The following is an 18,204-nucleotide window of genomic DNA, read 5'->3' as shown; positions in this document are numbered from 1 at the left end:
CTCACTGAATCAGATTCTGAAACACTTGATTTAGACTAAATCTCTTTCTTTAGTTTCGACTTGGAGGAAGACAATTAGACGGACATCTACTACAATCCAAAGCGTTGATTACTGTCTGTACTACTGTATGAATGCTATTATAAATTGTACATATTCTTTGCGTGTAATATTGTGCAAAGTAAATACTGGTCTAGCTTGTTCAAACCAGTTGAGGTTCAGGATAAAATGTTGCAAAGGAATCTTAAGCCAGAAGGCATCTAGTGTTTAATGAGGAAATGACGGTAATCCATAGCATGTTTGGGTGGTCCAGTTCTCTGGTGACTTGATTTTCTGATGCTAATTATGGCTGTGAAGGCACAGCTAAATGCCTCAAGCATTCAACTGTTTGAGTTCCTGCTGCTCCTTACAAATCCAAAAACCCTGCAAGGGACAGTAAACCTCTAAGAACATGGCCTTCTAACCTGTCATGTATTTCCCCCCCCCCCCCTTTTTTACAATGAGATTAGAGGGGGAAAAAAAACACAATCCTGACAACCACTTGAACACTAGTGTCCCTATTCTGGGGTGAACATTTGGTGAAAATCTACAACTGCTACATGTTGAGCTTGTAGATCAGTTATTTTTGGCAAAGGGATTTTGTGTTGAGCGAACATAGTCCAGAGCCCTGGGAGACCCCAGTCAACAGGGAATGGAGGGTTTATTAAAGTGGTTAAAATATTGTTCTCACAAGTCACCAGACCTTACAGTTCCCCTAGACAACTGAATGCTGTGTTTACCTGACCCTAGTTAGATTTGAGAGCTTGGATAGCCTTTCTTCCCAAGAACATAAGGGTGGGAAGATAGAAATAGCCTGCATGTTGCTCCTTCTGTAGGATGGTGGAGCAGGGCCGTTTATATCAGCAACTGTACAGCTTAAAGAGCTCAGAATGTATGATACAGCCATTAAAAATAAAACATGTACTCTTGAAATGTCTCAATGGATTACTTATATTTTGCTCAATGCATACTGAATAGCGTATTATTACCAGTGGTGGAATCATTGTACATTTATTCAAGTAGGCTTATGTATTTTTACCTGTAGATCTGCTATTTTCAAAAGATCTTATACATTTTTAAAACTTGAAATGGAATGGCCCTGGGACACTGTATGAGTACCTTACTTTTGAAGTACATTCTGATGCCAATTATTTTGCATTTTAAGTACATTTTGAATACTATACTAAAATTGAGATATTTTCTCTTTTTTATTTTTACTTTTAACTATTTACATTGTAGTAACATGTTACCAGCCCCATAGTCTCGCGTAGCCAGAGAACTATTCCACAATCTCCGAATGATGAAAGCATTTGGAAATTGCGAGAGACAACAGTCTAACGCGAGACTACCAGCCCCATGTGACAACCCTGTCACAGGGCCTGAAACCTATAACTCTATGCCTGAAACTGAAAGCCAGGCCCTATCGTCATGGCCACCATAGTAAGTAAATGTATTTATTTTCTTTTATAAAGTAAGTACATTTTATTTATAAAGCACCTTTCGAAACAAGGTTACAAAGTGATGAACAGTGACGTTAAAACAAACGTAGTATAATAATAATTATTATATATATATATATATATATATACATATATATATATATATATATAATATATATATATATAAAATCAATACTCAGGGATTAAAAACAGAAACAAAACAAACAGACCTGCAGAGGAGATCAAGCGACAACATGGGAAAAAATTTTACGGAACAAAAACGTTTTTAAACTGCTTTTAAAAATGTCAACTGACTTGGAATTTCTCATAGACAGGTAGCACCATAGTGACAGGGACGCTCACGCACCATTGAACAATGGTTCTCAATCAGTGGTCCGGGGCCCCTGGTCCGGAAATATTTGCAGGGCCCCCATAGCGCGCATGTGCATGATATTTACGTGTTTTTATCATCTTTAATTACCTACATTTAACAAAATCAGGAGCCCTTTTCAGGGCGTCAAACCTAGTACCTCACAGTCCAATTTCCCAGAGAGAGCCAATTTCCCCCCTGAGAGCCAAGGGCCCCTGGGCCACGGCCCCACTGGATAATTTGTCCCTGGCATTGGGCGTTTAAGTTAAATAACTCATAAACTACAAAACATTAAAAAAAAAAAAAGTTCCAGCATGTGTCTCCACAGTAAGCTGAATAATAAAAAGTGTGAATGGAGTTTCTAGGTGAAAGTGACTTTTGACATGCCTATAGAGCTGCCATTGAGCCCCATGTTAAATGTCTCAAATTTGAAAGCACTATATTTCTAAAACTATGAAACATTTCAAAGATTCCTTTTCAGGCAGACATGTCCACCGTAAGATGAACCTAAGTAGGCTAGAATGGGGTTGCTAGGTGTAAGTATGTAGGACTAGTAGCATGCCAAATTTTGTGCTATTGCCATAGAGAATGCATTGGGCGTTTAAGTTAAATAACTCATAAACTACAAAACATAAAAAAAAAAAAAAAAAGTTCCAGCATGTGTCTCCACAGTAAGCTGAATAATAAAAAGTGTGAATGGAGTTTCTAGGTGAAAGTGACTTTTGACGTGCCTATAGAGCTGCCATTGAGCCCCATGTTAAATGTCTCAAATTTGAAAGCACTATATTTCTAAAACTATGAAACATTTCAAAGATTCCTTTTCAGGCAAACATGTCCACCGTAAGATGAACCTAAGTAGGCTAGAATGGGGTTGCTAGGTGTAAGTATGTAGGACTAGTAGCATGCCAAATTTTGTGCTATTGCCATAGAGAATGCATTGGGCGTTTAAGTTAAATAACTCATAAACTACAAAACATAAAAATTAAATAAAGTTCCAGCATGTGTCTCCACAGTAAGCTGAATAATAAAAAGTGTGAATGGAGTTTCTAGGTGAAAGTGACTTTTGACGTGCCTATAGAGCTGCCATTGAGCCCCATGTTAAATGTCTCAAATTTGAAAGCACTATATTTCTAAAACTATGAAACATTTCAAAGATTCCTTTTCAGGCAAACATGTCCACCGTAAGATGAACCTAAGTAGGCTAGAATGGGGTTGCTAGGTGTAAGTATGTAGGACTAGTAGCATGCCAAATTTTGTGCTATTGCCATAGAGAATGCATTGGGCGTTTAAGTTAAATAACTCATAAACTACAAAACATAAAAATAAAATAAAGTTCCAGCATGTGTCTCCACAGTAAGCTGAATAATAAAAAGTGTGAATGGAGTTTCTAGGTGAAAGTGACTTTTGACGTGCCTATAGAGCTGCCATTGAGCCCCATGTTAAATGTTTCAAATTTGAAAGCACTATATTTCTAAAACTATGAAACATTTCAAAGATTCCTTTTCAGGCAAACATGTCCACCGTAAGATGAACCTAAGTAGGCTAGAATGGGGTTGCTAGGTGTAAGTATGTAGGACTAGTAGCATGCCAAATTTTGTGCTATTGCCATAGAGAATGCATTGGGCGTTTAAGTTAAATAACTCATAAACTACAAAACATAAAAATAAAAAAAAGTTCCAGCATGTGTCTCCACAGTAAGCTGAATAATAAAAAGTGTGAATGGAGTTTCTAGGTGAAAGTGACTTTTGACGTGCCTATAGAGCTGCCATTGAGCCCCATGTTAAATGTCTCAAATTTGAAAGCACTATATTTCTAAAACTATGAAACATTTCAAAGATTCCTTTTCAGGCAAACATGTCCACCGTAAGATGAACCTAAGTAGGCTAGAATGGGGTTGCTAGGTGTAAGTATGTAGGACTAGTAGCATGCCAAATTTTGTGCTATTGCCATAGAGAATGCATTGGGCGTTTAAGTTAAATAACTCATAAACTACAAAACATAAAAATAAAAAAAAGTTCCAGCATGTGTCTCCACAGTAAGCTGAATAATAAAAAGTGTGAATGGAGTTTCTAGGTGAAAGTGACTTTTGACGTGCCTATAGAGCTGCCATTGAGCCCCATGTTAAATGTCTCAAATTTGAAAGCACTATATTTCTAAAACTATGAAACATTTCAAAGATTCCTTTTCAGGCAAACATGTCCACCGTAAGATGAACCTAAGTAGGCTAGAATGGGGTTGCTAGGTGTAAGTATGTAGGACTAGTAGCATGCCAAATTTTGTGCTATTGCCATAGAGAATGCATTGGGCGTTTAAGTTAAATAACTCATAAACTTCAAAACATAAAAATAAAATAAAGTTCCAGCATGTGTCTCCACAGTAAGCTGAATAATAAAAAGTGTGAATGGAGTTTCTAGGTGAAAGTGACTTTTGACGTGCCTATAGAGCTGCCATTGAGCCCCATGTTAAATGTCTCAAATTTGAAAGCACTATATTTCTAAAACTATGAAACATTTCAAAGATTCCTTTTCAGGCAAACATGTCCACCGTAAGATGAACCTAAGTAGGCTAGAATGGGGTTGCTAGGTGTAAGTATGTAGGACTAGTAGCATGCCAAATTTTGTGCTATTGCCATAGAGAATGCATTGGGCGTTTAAGTTAAATAACTCATAAACTACAAAACATAAAAATAAAAAAAAGTTCCAGCATGTGTCTCCACAGTAAGCTGAATAATAAAAAGTGTGAATGGAGTTTCTAGGTGAAAGTGACTTTTGACGTGCCTATAGAGCTGCCATTGAGCCCCATGTTAAATGTCTCAAATTTGAAAGCACTATATTTCTAAAACTATGAAACATTTCAAAGATTCCTTTTCAGGCAAACATGTCCACCGTAAGATGAACCTAAGTAGGCTAGAATGGGGTTGCTAGGTGTAAGTATGTAGGACTAGTAGCATGCCAAATTTTGTGCTATTGCCATAGAGAATGCATTGGGCGTTTAAGTTAAATAACTCATAAACTACAAAACATAAAAATAAAATAAAGTTCCAGCATGTGTCTCCACAGTAAGCTGAATAATAAAAAGTGTGAATGGAGTTTCTAGGTGAAAGTGACTTTTGACGTGCCTATAGAGCTGCCATTGAGCCCCATGTTAAATGTCTCAAATTTGAAAGCACTATATTTCTAAAACTATGAAACATTTCAAAGATTCCTTTTCAGGCAAACATGTCCACCGTAAGATGAACCTAAGTAGGCTAGAATGGGGTTGCTAGGTGTAAGTATGTAGGACTAGTAGCATGCCAAATTTTGTGCTATTGCCATAGAGAATGCATTGGGCGTTTAAGTTAAATAACTCATAAACTACAAAACATAAAAATAAAATAAAGTTCCAGCATGTGTCTCCACAGTAAGCTGAATAATAAAAAGTGTGAATGGAGTTTCTAGGTGAAAGTGACTTTTGACGTGCCTATAGAGCTGCCATTGAGCCCCATGTTAAATGTCTCAAATTTGAAAGCACTATATTTCTAAAACTATGAAACATTTCAAAGATTCCTTTTCAGGCAAACATGTCCACCGTAAGATGAACCTAAGTAGGCTAGAATGGGGTTGCTAGGTGTAAGTATGTAGGACTAGTAGCATGCCAAATTTTGTGCTATTGCCATAGAGAATGCATTGGGCGTTTAAGTTAAATAACTCATAAACTACAAAACATATATAAAAAAAAAAAAGTTCCAGCATGTGTCTCCACAGTAAGCTGAATAATAAAAAGTGTGAATGGAGTTTCTAGGTGAAAGTGACTTTTGACGTGCCTATAGAGCTGCCATTGAGCCCCATGTTAAATGTCTCAAATTTGAAAGCACTATATTTCTAAAACTATGAAACATTTCAAAGATTCCTTTTCAGGCAAACATGTCCACCGTAAGATGAACCTAAGTAGGCTAGAATGGGGTTGCTAGGTGTAAGTATGTAGGACTAGTAGCATGCCAAATTTTGTGCTATTGCCATAGAGAATGCATTGGGCGTTTAAGTTAAATAACTCATAAACTACAAAACATAAAAATAAAATAAAGTTCCAGCATGTGTCTCCACAGTAAGCTGAATAATAAAAAGTGTGAATGGAGTTTCTAGGTGAAAGTGACTTTTGACGTGCCTATAGAGCTGCCATTGAGCCCCATGTTAAATGTCTCAAATTTGAAAGCACTATATTTCTAAAACTATGAAACATTTCAAAGATTCCTTTTCAGGCAAACATGTCCACCGTAAGATGAACCTAAGTAGGCTAGAATGGGGTTGCTAGGTGTAAGTATGTAGGACTAGTAGCATGCCAAAGTTTGTGCTATTGCCATAGAGAATGCATTGGGCGTTTAAGTTAAATAACTCATAAACTACAAAACATAAAAATAAAATAAAGTTCCAGCATGTGTCTCCACAGTAAGCTGAATAATAAAAAGTGTGAATGGAGTTTCTAGGTGAAAGTGACTTTTGACGTGCCTATAGAGCTGCCATTGAGCCCCATGTTAAATGTCTCAAATTTGAAAGCACTATATTTCTAAAACTATGAAACATTTCAAAGATTCCTTTTCAGGCAAACATGTCCACCGTAAGATGAACCTAAGTAGGCTAGAATGGGGTTGCTAGGTGTAAGTATGTAGGACTAGTAGCATGCCAAATTTTGTGCTATTGCCATAGAGAATGCATTGGGCGTTTAAGTTAAATAACTCATAAACTACAAAACATAAAAATAAAAATAAGTTCCAGCATGTGTCTCCACAGTAAGCTGAATAATAAAAAGTGTGAATGGAGTTTCTAGGTGAAAGTGACTTTTGACGTGCCTATAGAGCTGCCATTGAGCCCCATGTTAAATGTCTCAAATTTGAAAGCACTATATTTCTAAAACTATGAAACATTTCAAAGATTCCTTTTCAGGCAAACATGTCCACCGTAAGATGAACCTAAGTAGGCTAGAATGGGGTTGCTAGGTGTAAGTATGTAGGACTAGTAGCATGCCAAATTTTGTGCTATTGCCATAGAGAATGCATTGGGCGTTTAAGTTAAATAACTCATAAACTACAAAACATAAAAATAAAATAAAGTTCCAGCATGTGTCTCCACAGTAAGCTGAATAATAAAAAGTGTGAATGGAGTTTCTAGGTGAAAGTGACTTTTGACGTGCCTATAGAGCTGCCATTGAGCCCCATGTTAAATGTCTCAAATTTGAAAGCACTATATTTCTAAAACTATGAAACATTTCAAAGATTCCTTTTCAGGCAAACATGTCCACCGTAAGATGAACCTAAGTAGGCTAGAATGGGGTTGCTAGGTGTAAGTATGTAGGACTAGTAGCATGCCAAATTTTGTGCTATTGCCATAGAGAATGCATTGGGCGTTTAAGTTAAATAACTCATAAACTACAAAACATAAAAATAAAATAAAGTTCCAGCATGTGTCTCCACAGTAAGCTGAATAATAAAAAGTGTGAATGGAGTTTCTAGGTGAAAGTGACTTTTGACGTGCCTATAGAGCTGCCATTGAGCCCCATGTTAAATGTCTCAAATTTGAAAGCACTATATTTCTAAAACTATGAAACATTTCAAAGATTCCTTTTCAGGCAAACATGTCCACCGTAAGATGAACCTAAGTAGGCTAGAATGGGGTTGCTAGGTGTAAGTATGTAGGACTAGTAGCATGCCAAAGTTTGTGCTATTGCCATAGAGAATGCATTGGGCGTTTAAGTTAAATAACTCATAAACTACAAAACATAAAAATAAAATAAAGTTCCAGCATGTGTCTCCACAGTAAGCTGAATAATAAAAAGTGTGAATGGAGTTTCTAGGTGAAAGTGACTTTTGACGTGCCTATAGAGCTGCCATTGAGCCCCATGTTAAATGTCTCAAATTTGAAAGCACTATATTTCTAAAACTATGAAACATTTCAAAGATTCCTTTTCAGGCAAACATGTCCACCGTAAGATGAACCTAAGTAGGCTAGAATGGGGTTGCTAGGTGTAAGTATGTAGGACTAGTAGCATGCCAAATTTTGTGCTATTGCCATAGAGAATGCATTGGGCGTTTAAGTTAAATAACTCATAAACTACAAAACATAAAAATAAAAAAAAGTTCCAGCATGTGTCTCCACAGTAAGCTGAATAATAAAAAGTGTGAATGGAGTTTCTAGGTGAAAGTGACTTTTGACGTGCCTATAGAGCTGCCATTGAGCCCCATGTTAAATGTCTCAAATTTGAAAGCACTATATTTCTAAAACTATGAAACATTTCAAAGATTCCTTTTCAGGCAAACATGTCCACCGTAAGATGAACCTAAGTAGGCTAGAATGGGGTTGCTAGGTGTAAGTATGTAGGACTAGTAGCATGCCAAATTTTGTGCTATTGCCATAGAGAATGCATTGGGCGTTTAAGTTAAATAACTCATAAACTACAAAACATAAAAATAAAATAAAGTTCCAGCATGTGTCTCCACAGTAAGCTGAATAATAAAAAGTGTGAATGGAGTTTCTAGGTGAAAGTGACTTTTGACGTGCCTATAGAGCTGCCATTGAGCCCCATGTTAAATGTCTCAAATTTGAAAGCACTATATTTCTAAAACTATGAAACATTTCAAAGATTCCTTTTCAGGCAAACATGTCCACCATAAGATGAACCTAAGTAGGCTAGAATGGGGTTGCTAGGTGTAAGTATGTAGGACTAGTAGCATGCCAAAGTTTGTGCTATTGCCATAGAGAATGCATTGGGCGTTTAAGTTAAATAACTCATAAACTACAAAACATAAAAATAAAAAAAAGTTCCAGCATGTGTCTCCACAGTAAGCTGAATAATAAAAAGTGTGAATGGAGTTTCTAGGTGAAAGTGACTTTTGACGTGCCTATAGAGCTGCCATTGAGCCCCATGTTAAATGTCTCAAATTTGAAAGCACTATATTTCTAAAACTATGAAACATTTCAAAGATTCCTTTTCAGGCAAACATGTCCACCGTAAGATGAACCTAAGTAGGCTAGAATGGGGTTGCTAGGTGTAAGTATGTAGGACTAGTAGCATGCCAAATTTTGTGCTATTGCCATAGAGAATGCATTGGGCGTTTAAGTTAAATAACTCATAAACTACAAAACATAAAAATAAAATAAAGTTCCAGCATGTGTCTCCACAGTAAGCTGAATAATAAAAAGTGTGAATGGAGTTTCTAGGTGAAAGTGACTTTTGACGTGCCTATAGAGCTGCCATTGAGCCCCATGTTAAATGTCTCAAATTTGAAAGCACTATATTTCTAAAACTATGAAACATTTCAAAGATTCCTTTTCAGGCAAACATGTCCACCGTAAGATGAACCTAAGTAGGCTAGAATGGGGTTGCTAGGTGTAAGTATGTAGGACTAGTAGCATGCCAAAGTTTGTGCTATTGCCATAGAGAATGCATTGGGCGTTTAAGTTAAATAACTCATAAACTACAAAACATAAAAATAAAAAAAAGTTCCAGCATGTGTCTCCACAGTAAGCTGAATAATAAAAAGTGTGAATGGAGTTTCTAGGTGAAAGTGACTTTTGACGTGCCTATAGAGCTGCCATTGAGCCCCATGTTAAATGTCTCAAATTTGAAAGCACTATATTTCTAAAACTATGAAACATTTCAAAGATTCCTTTTCAGGCAAACATGTCCACCGTAAGATGAACCTAAGTAGGCTAGAATGGGGTTGCTAGGTGTAAGTATGTAGGACTAGTAGCATGCCAAAGTTTGTGCTATTGCCATAGAGAATGCATTGGGCGTTTAACTTAAATAACTCATAAACTACAAAACATAAAAATAAAATAAAGTTCCAGCATGTGTCTCCACAGTAAGCTGAATAATAAAAAGTGTGAATGGAGTTTCTAGGTGAAAGTGACTTTTGACGTGCCTATAGAGCTGCCATTGAGCCCCATGTTAAATGTCTCAAATTTGAAAGCACTATATTTCTAAAACTATGAAACATTTCAAAGATTCCTTTTCAGGCAAACATGTCCACCGTAAGATGAACCTAAGTAGGCTAGAATGGGGTTGCTAGGTGTAAGTATGTAGGACTAGTAGCATGCCAAATTTTGTGCTATTGCCATAGAGAATGCATTGGGCGTTTAAGTTAAATAACTCATAAACTACAAAACATAAAAATAAAATAAAGTTCCAGCATGTGTCTCCACAGTAAGCTGAATAATAAAAAGTGTGAATGGAGTTTCTAGGTGAAAGTGACTTTTGACGTGCCTATAGAGCTGCCATTGAGCCCCATGTTAAATGTCTCAAATTTGAAAGCACTATATTTCTAAAACTATGAAACATTTCAAAGATTCCTTTTCAGGCAAACATGTCCACCGTAAGATGAACCTAAGTAGGCTAGAATGGGGTTGCTAGGTGTAAGTATGTAGGACTAGTAGCATGCCAAAGTTTGTGCTATTGCCATAGAGAATGCATTGGGCGTTTAAGTTAAATAACTCATAAACTACAAAACATAAAAATAAAATAAAGTTCCAGCATGTGTCTCCACAGTAAGCTGAATAATAAAAAGTGTGAATGGAGTTTCTAGGTGAAAGTGACTTTTGACGTGCCTATAGAGCTGCCATTGAGCCCCATGTTAAATGTCTCAAATTTGAAAGCACTATATTTCTAAAACTATGAAACATTTCAAAGATTCCTTTTCAGGCAAACATGTCCACCGTAAGATGAACCTAAGTAGGCTAGAATGGGGTTGCTAGGTGTAAGTATGTAGGACTAGTAGCATGCCAAATTTTGTGCTATTGCCATAGAGAATGCATTGGGCGTTTAAGTTAAATAACTCATAAACTACAAAACATAAAAATAAAAAAAAGTTCCAGCATGTGTCTCCACAGTAAGCTGAATAATAAAAAGTGTGAATGGAGTTTCTAGGTGAAAGTGACTTTTGACGTGCCTATAGAGCTGCCATTGAGCCCCATGTTAAATGTCTCAAATTTGAAAGCACTATATTTCTAAAACTATGAAACATTTCAAAGATTCCTTTTCAGGCAAACATGTCCACCGTAAGATGAACCTAAGTAGGCTAGAATGGGGTTGCTAGGTGTAAGTATGTAGGACTAGTAGCATGCCAAATTTTGTGCTATTGCCATAGAGAATGCATTGGGCGTTTAAGTTAAATAACTCATAAACTACAAAACATAAAAATAAAATAAAGTTCCAGCATGTGTCTCCACAGTAAGCTGAATAATAAAAAGTGTGAATGGAGTTTCTAGGTGAAAGTAACTTTTGACGTGCCTATAGAGCTGCCATTGAGCCCCATGTTAAATGTCTCAAATTTGAAAGCACTATATTTCTAAAACTATGAAACATTTCAAAGATTCCTTTTCAGGCAAACATGTCCACCGTAAGATGAACCTAAGTAGGCTAGAATGGGGTTGCTAGGTGTAAGTATGTAGGACTAGTAGCATGCCAAATTTTGTGCTATTGCCATAGAGAATGCATTGGGCGTTTAAGTTAAATAACTCATAAACTACAAAACATATATAAAAAAAAAAAAGTTCCAGCATGTGTCTCCACAGTAAGCTGAATAATAAAAAGTGTGAATGGAGTTTCTAGGTGAAAGTGACTTTTGACGTGCCTATAGAGCTGCCATTGAGCCCCATGTTAAATGTCTCAAATTTGAAAGCACTATATTTCTAAAACTATGAAACATTTCAAAGATTCCTTTTCAGGCAAACATGTCCACCGTAAGATGAACCTAAGTAGGCTAGAATGGGGTTGCTAGGTGTAAGTATGTAGGACTAGTAGCATGCCAAATTTTGTGCTATTGCCATAGAGAATGCATTGGGCGTTTAAGTTAAATAACTCATAAACTACAAAACATAAAAATAAAATAAAGTTCCAGCATGTGTCTCCACAGTAAGCTGAATAATAAAAAGTGTGAATGGAGTTTCTAGGTGAAAGTGACTTTTGACGTGCCTATAGAGCTGCCATTGAGCCCCATGTTAAATGTCTCAAATTTGAAAGCACTATATTTCTAAAACTATGAAACATTTCAAAGATTCCTTTTCAGGCAAACATGTCCACCGTAAGATGAACCTAAGTAGGCTAGAATGGGGTTGCTAGGTGTAAGTATGTAGGACTAGTAGCATGCCAAAGTTTGTGCTATTGCCATAGAGAATGCATTGTGTTGCGGAGGATGAGAGGAATGCTCTCATCCTCCGCAACACCCATTCTCATACACCGCTATACACCGCGAGGATATGGGCTATAGCACATATCGTACGGCATACTATACTGTAGCACGCCGTTTTTCATTATTTTTGAGGATTTGGAAAAAATGAAAAAATGAAAAAGAAAAAACGATGGGTTATATATAGCCCATCGTTTTTTGAATTTTGATTATTTTTTTTTATCCTAGTTTTTCATCATTTTGGACCATGGGCTATAGCCCATATCGTACGGCATACTATAGCACGCCGTTTTTCATCATTTTTGAGGATTTGGAAAAAATGAAAAAAAAACCGATGGGTTATAGCCCATAGTTTTTTGAATTTTTGATTTTTTTTTTAATCCTCGTTTTTCATCATTTTGGACCATGGGCTATAGCCCATATCGTAAGGCATACTATAGCACGCCGTTTTTCATCATTTTTGAGGATTTGAAAAAAATAATTCAATTTAAAAAACGATGGGTTATAGCCCATCGTTTTTTGAATTTTTGATTTTGTTTTTAATCCTCCTTTTTCATCATATTGGACCATGGGCTATAGCCCATATCGTACGGCATACTATAGCACGCCGTTTTTCATCATTTTTGAGGATTTGAAAAAAATGAAAAAATGAAAAAAACGATGGGTTATAGCCCATCGTTTTTTGAATTTTTGAAAAAAAAAATCCTCGTTTTTCATCATTTTGGACCATGGGCTATAGCCCATATCGTACGGCATACTATAGCACGCCGTTTTTCATCATTTTTGAGGATTTGAAAAAAAAAAAAAAAAACGATGGGTTGTAGCCCATCGTTTTTTGGAGAAAAAAAATCCTCGTTTTTCATCATTTTGGACCATGGGCTATAGCCCATATCGTACGGCATACTATAGCACGCCGTTTTTCATCATTTTTGAGGATTTGAAAAAAATAATTAAATTTAAAAAACGATGGGTTATAGCCCATCGTTTTTTGAATTTTTGAATTTTTTTTAATCCTCGTTTTTCATCATATTGGACCATGGGCTATAGCCCATATCGTACGTCATACTATAGCACGCCGTTTTTCATCATTTTTGAGGATTTGAAAAAATAAAAAAACGATGGGTTATAGCCCATCGTTGTTCGATTTTTTTTTTTAACCTTGTTTTTCATCATTTTGGACCATATCGTACGGCATACTATAGCACGCCGTTTTTCATCATTTTTGCCATTGAGCCCCATTGTAAATTTGAAAGCACTATATTTCTAAAACTATGAAACATTTCAAAGATTCCTTTTCAGGCAAACATGTCCACCGTAAGATGAACCTAAGTAGGCTAGAATGGGGTTGCTAGGTGTAAGTATGTAGGACTAGTAGCATGCCAAATTTTGTGCTATTGCCATAGAGAATGCATTGGGCGTTTAAGTTAAATAACTCATAAACTACAAAACATAAAAATAAAATAAAGTTCCAGCATGTGTCTCCACAGTAAGCTGAATAATAAAAAGTGTGAATGGAGTTTCTAGGTGAAAGTGACTTTTGACGTGCCTATAGAGCTGCCATTGAGCCCCATGTTAAATGTCTCAAATTTGAAAGCACTATATTTCTAAAACTATGAAACATTTCAAAGATTCCTTTTCAGGCAAACATGTCCACCGTAAGATGAACCTAAGTAGGCTAGAATGGGGTTGCTAGGTGTAAGTATGTAGGACTAGTAGCATGCCAAATTTTGTGCTATTGCCATAGAGAATGCATTGGGCGTTTAAGTTAAATAACTCAGAAACTATATACAAAACATTTCAAAGTTTCCTTTTAAGGCAAACATGTCCACCGTAAAATGAACCTAAGTAGGCTAGAATGGGTAAGTATGTAGGACTAGTAGCATGCCAAAGTTTGTGCTATTGCCATAGAGAATGCATTGGGCAGGGACGGATTAACCCCCTGGTCCGGTAATATTTGCAGGGCCTCCATAGCGCGCGTGTGTGCGATATTTTCGTGTTTTTCATCTTTTTTACCTAAATTTAACAAAAATCAATGGCCAATGAAGGGCCCCAGGAGCCCTTTTCAGGGCCTCAAACCTAGTACCTCACGGTCCAATTTCCCAAAGGGCCCCTGAGAGCCAAATTCCCCTGGGCCACAGCCCCACTGGCCCAATGGTTAATTTGTCCCTGGACAGAGGAGGGGATGTTCCGGCAGGCTGTCCAGCAGCGCCTAGGTCGGAAGAGAAGACTGGGCAGATCACTCGAATCGAGACACGAAATATTTCAACTACTGGTGTGGCAAAGCCACCACAGGGTTCTTCAACAGCGCGGAACGGTACTCACACGCAAGGCAGAGCCGAATCAAATTCGGTATCTGCCACTGCGGTTGCTGAGTATTTTGAAGCACCCGGAGGAACCGTCTCAGAACGTCTACTTCCGCATTTGACCCAAGAAAGCTCTGAGAAGGAAGGGAAGTGGTCACGTGACTGGGCTGCGCCATGACACTTTCATGGGAGCCAAACACCGGAAGTGCAATGAATACATGGCATTGAATGGAGCCGGCTGGACCAGCTCATAACAAACATTATTCATGAACAATTGAGACCTTTTGTAAAGTAATCACTTCTGGAAAATAACAGAAGACATATCACAGGTTGTTTTCTAATCACTAATACTTTTCGATGTGCACAGAGTGCACAGTATATAATTTTAACTGAGGATCTAAACAGCAGCAGGTATCGTTTCTGGCTCCGAAGTATCGCGAGAGTTGACTGCCAGACAGGAAACGGTGGGAAGTCTTGCGATACTTGGTGCGTTCAGAAAGGTACTTTGTGCTCTTTAGATACCTTACCTCTATAAAAATTACACAGTGTACACATCGAATAACAACACAGCAGACAATAATGTGTTAAATGTCTTCTGTTATTTTCCAGAAGTGATTACTTTACAAAAGGTCTCAATTGTTCATAAATAATGTTGGTTCATGAGCTGGTCACTGAGCTCTCATTGACTCCAGTGCATTCTGCCAAACTTCCGGGTAGTTTGGCTCCCATGAAAGTGTCATGGCGCAGCCCAGTCAAGTGACCACTTCACTTCCTTCTCAGAGCTTCCTAGGGTCAAATCCTTGGGTCAAATGCGGAAGTGCAACCGAGCGCTCAATGTTGAAGCCCAGCTGCACGGGGTATCCTGGTCATGAATCCACGGGTCCGCCTGCAGTCCCTCCTCCTACCACAAGGGCACAGTGCTTCAACGTTGAAGAGCCTCACTGGGGCCTTGGCTCATCTGGTCTCCTTATGTCACACTGCTCGGACCCAATTCCTCTCCTCGGCTCAAAGCGATCCTGGAAAGGTGGGAAAGGCTTAGCAGATTACGTACGAGGTACGTAATAACTCAGATATAACGGTTCACTGGCATAGCCGGATATAAGTCTCTTCAACAGTGTGGAACCGACGGTACTCACAGTCTCACACGCCAGATAGAGCCAAATCGAATTCGAACTCTACCGCTGCGGTTGCTGCATGTCACACTGTCACTCTAGTTACAAGATCAGGTCATCTCTCCCTCCGTGGTCTAGGTATGGCTCCCAGGCTCTGCTGCAGGCTATTCTAAAAACGGGCTCCGCCTCCGCTCTCTCTGCTGCTTTTCTCGTCTCTATTAATATATACTCTAAGGCTAGAACTATCCCATTGAGATAGAATGAGCACTTCTGCATTCCATTGTTACAATGGGAGTTAACGCTAGTGTCGCCACTCTGACTCAGCTGTAAGCTTCTTTAATTGCTAATGTCACGTGATGTCTGGAGTGTTACTGGCGAATGCAGGGCAGATCATTAATAAACACAACACATCAACAGCACAACAACTCAGACACAACATGCGGGTAAGTATAAAGTCACAACATACAAAATAAATAATAAATCAAAACAAACCATAGCAAGTAATATAACACACGGTAAGTAGAATTAGGGTTTAAAGAACACAAAAATAATAATAAAAATAATAATGTCTGCCGGCTGACACGTACAAAGTAACTTCAGGCCCCCGGTGGCCGATTATCGGATCGTCAATTTACCCTATCTGTGATAGTCAATTTACCCTATCTGGAGAAACCGAGCTTTTACACCATTTAAGTGGTAAAAATGTCAATCAGTATAATATCAAAATCAATATAGTATAATCATTTTGCATCTTTGTGACAGGCCTAAACATTCTCCCCTTCCTCCCCACACACAGGAACAGTTTTGACGTGGGTTTTGACATATAACAATTTTGTAAATATGCTCACTGCACAAGATCGGTATCGCCGATCATGACATAAACTATCTGTGACCTGATTGGAGCATCCCTAATAACAGTAGCACAATTAGAAATGTGCACCCTATGGCCAGAAAAAGTATGAAGTCTGTGTGTTTGAATAGGGTTTGACTGGTTTGCTGAATTCCTACAATGACCATAACGCCTTAGTGCACTGCCCCTCCTTCTGGAGAGGGGGGAGGCCATAGACATATAAGGGTAGACGCCTCTTCCGGCTCTGGGGTGATAGAATCTCTTTGGCGTGTGTTCTCGAGAGGGGGCAAAATGTTCCAGAGATTCCTTGCGAGTCGCATGAGTGATGTCACTGGTGAGTGGTGACAGCGGGCCTTCAGCATTTCCTGCGCACTTCCGCCCTCTTTTGCACACGTCGCTCCAACAAACTGCAGCGGCCAATGAGGTAACTATTTATTTTAATTATCTGTGAGGGAGGCTGCGTGGAGGTGTGACTTGTAGTCCAGGAAGGAAGTGAGACCACATTTTCATGACAAATTCTGGTCAATTTTGAACATGGCGTCATGACTAAAATATCTAAAAAACACATTACACACATAAAAACCCCAGGAAAGTGTTTCTTGTGTCCTACCTAAACATCATTCAAATAAGATCTGGTTGCAAAAGGGGTGAAGTAGCCCTTTAAGCCGGTGTCTTCAGTTTGATGGCTGTTAAGCTTTTTAACCAGTTTTCTTTAAATCACACAAGTTTGATTTCGCAGTTGTTCAAGTTGTTTGAACCTAGTATCTTCAGTTCATAAACCCCTGACCTTATTGTGGCTTGGAAGAAACAAGTGAGTACGAAATACTGAACCTTTTATGATTGAGATGGAGTGCAAAAGGTGTCCAATGCCCAATTGTGGTCTTGAACACCAAACCTTGGGCTTACAAACCGCTGACACAGCTCTCATGTCACAGATTCAGAAGCATAGAAGATGCAAGTGAGAATGAAATTTAGATCGCAATCTACGTGTTGTGAACTTGTAGATCGGCTATTTTTGGCAGAAATTTAGTGTAGAGGGAAACAAGCGGCATATATGCGCTCCCCCATTTCTAAGTAGCACTACACCCCCAGCCTGGCATGGTCACACTGCATAGATATTAGTCTGGAACTTCTGTGAGGAAGATTTATTTCCAATGGGCCGTTACAGACAGATTCCAACATCACAGCAAAAAAGTATCACTTTGAATAGTTTGGTCAACCACAACTCTGGGATGAGCTAAATTTAATTAAAACAATGGAGTGCCAGACCAATATCTATACCCAGGGCTTTTTTTTTATGTGGCAGATTCGTCTGGTTTCCAGGCTACTACACCCCTGCTTACACAAGTGATTATTAAATCAAATGAAATGTAGTCGCATTATATTGCATTTCTTTTTACCATCACCGTAAAACATAGATAACAGGTACTCATGGACATTAACCCCACAGTGGAACATAATGGATAGGATAATGGCAATGTTCTCACAAAAGCAGTCAACCTTCCGGTGTCACAGCGCGCCGTTGTCCTTATTTATTTTGGCCAGTTGCCAATAAATGTCCACTAATAGCAACATTTTCTCAATAGATTGCCCATGCATCATGACCATTGTCTGTCCTATACTGCCTGTCCTTTTAACCCCATGCAGTCTGCAGGACATCACTGACCCCACCATGACCCCACCATGAACTCTCTGCAGAGCTATCAGCGGGTCAACCGCAGGGCAGTGAACGGACACGCGGCCACAACAGCGGACAGTACTCAATGACTTTATTGATATGATTTCAAAATAAAAAATAACATTAAAATAACATTTTTTGTCCTTGTTAACAACTTGCATCGTATGACCACATGGTGGCATTGTAATGCCAAGTTATATTTTTTTGCTCCTCTTTTTCTTTTTTAAATACCAAATTGCCTTGTTCTTCTGCTGTTCGGT

The sequence above is a fragment of the Protomyctophum parallelum genome, assembly GCF_964188405.1.
Source record: "Protomyctophum parallelum genome assembly, chromosome: 6".
NCBI lineage: Eukaryota > Metazoa > Chordata > Actinopteri > Myctophiformes > Myctophidae > Protomyctophum > Protomyctophum parallelum.
This window is presented reverse-complemented; position numbering follows the sequence as displayed.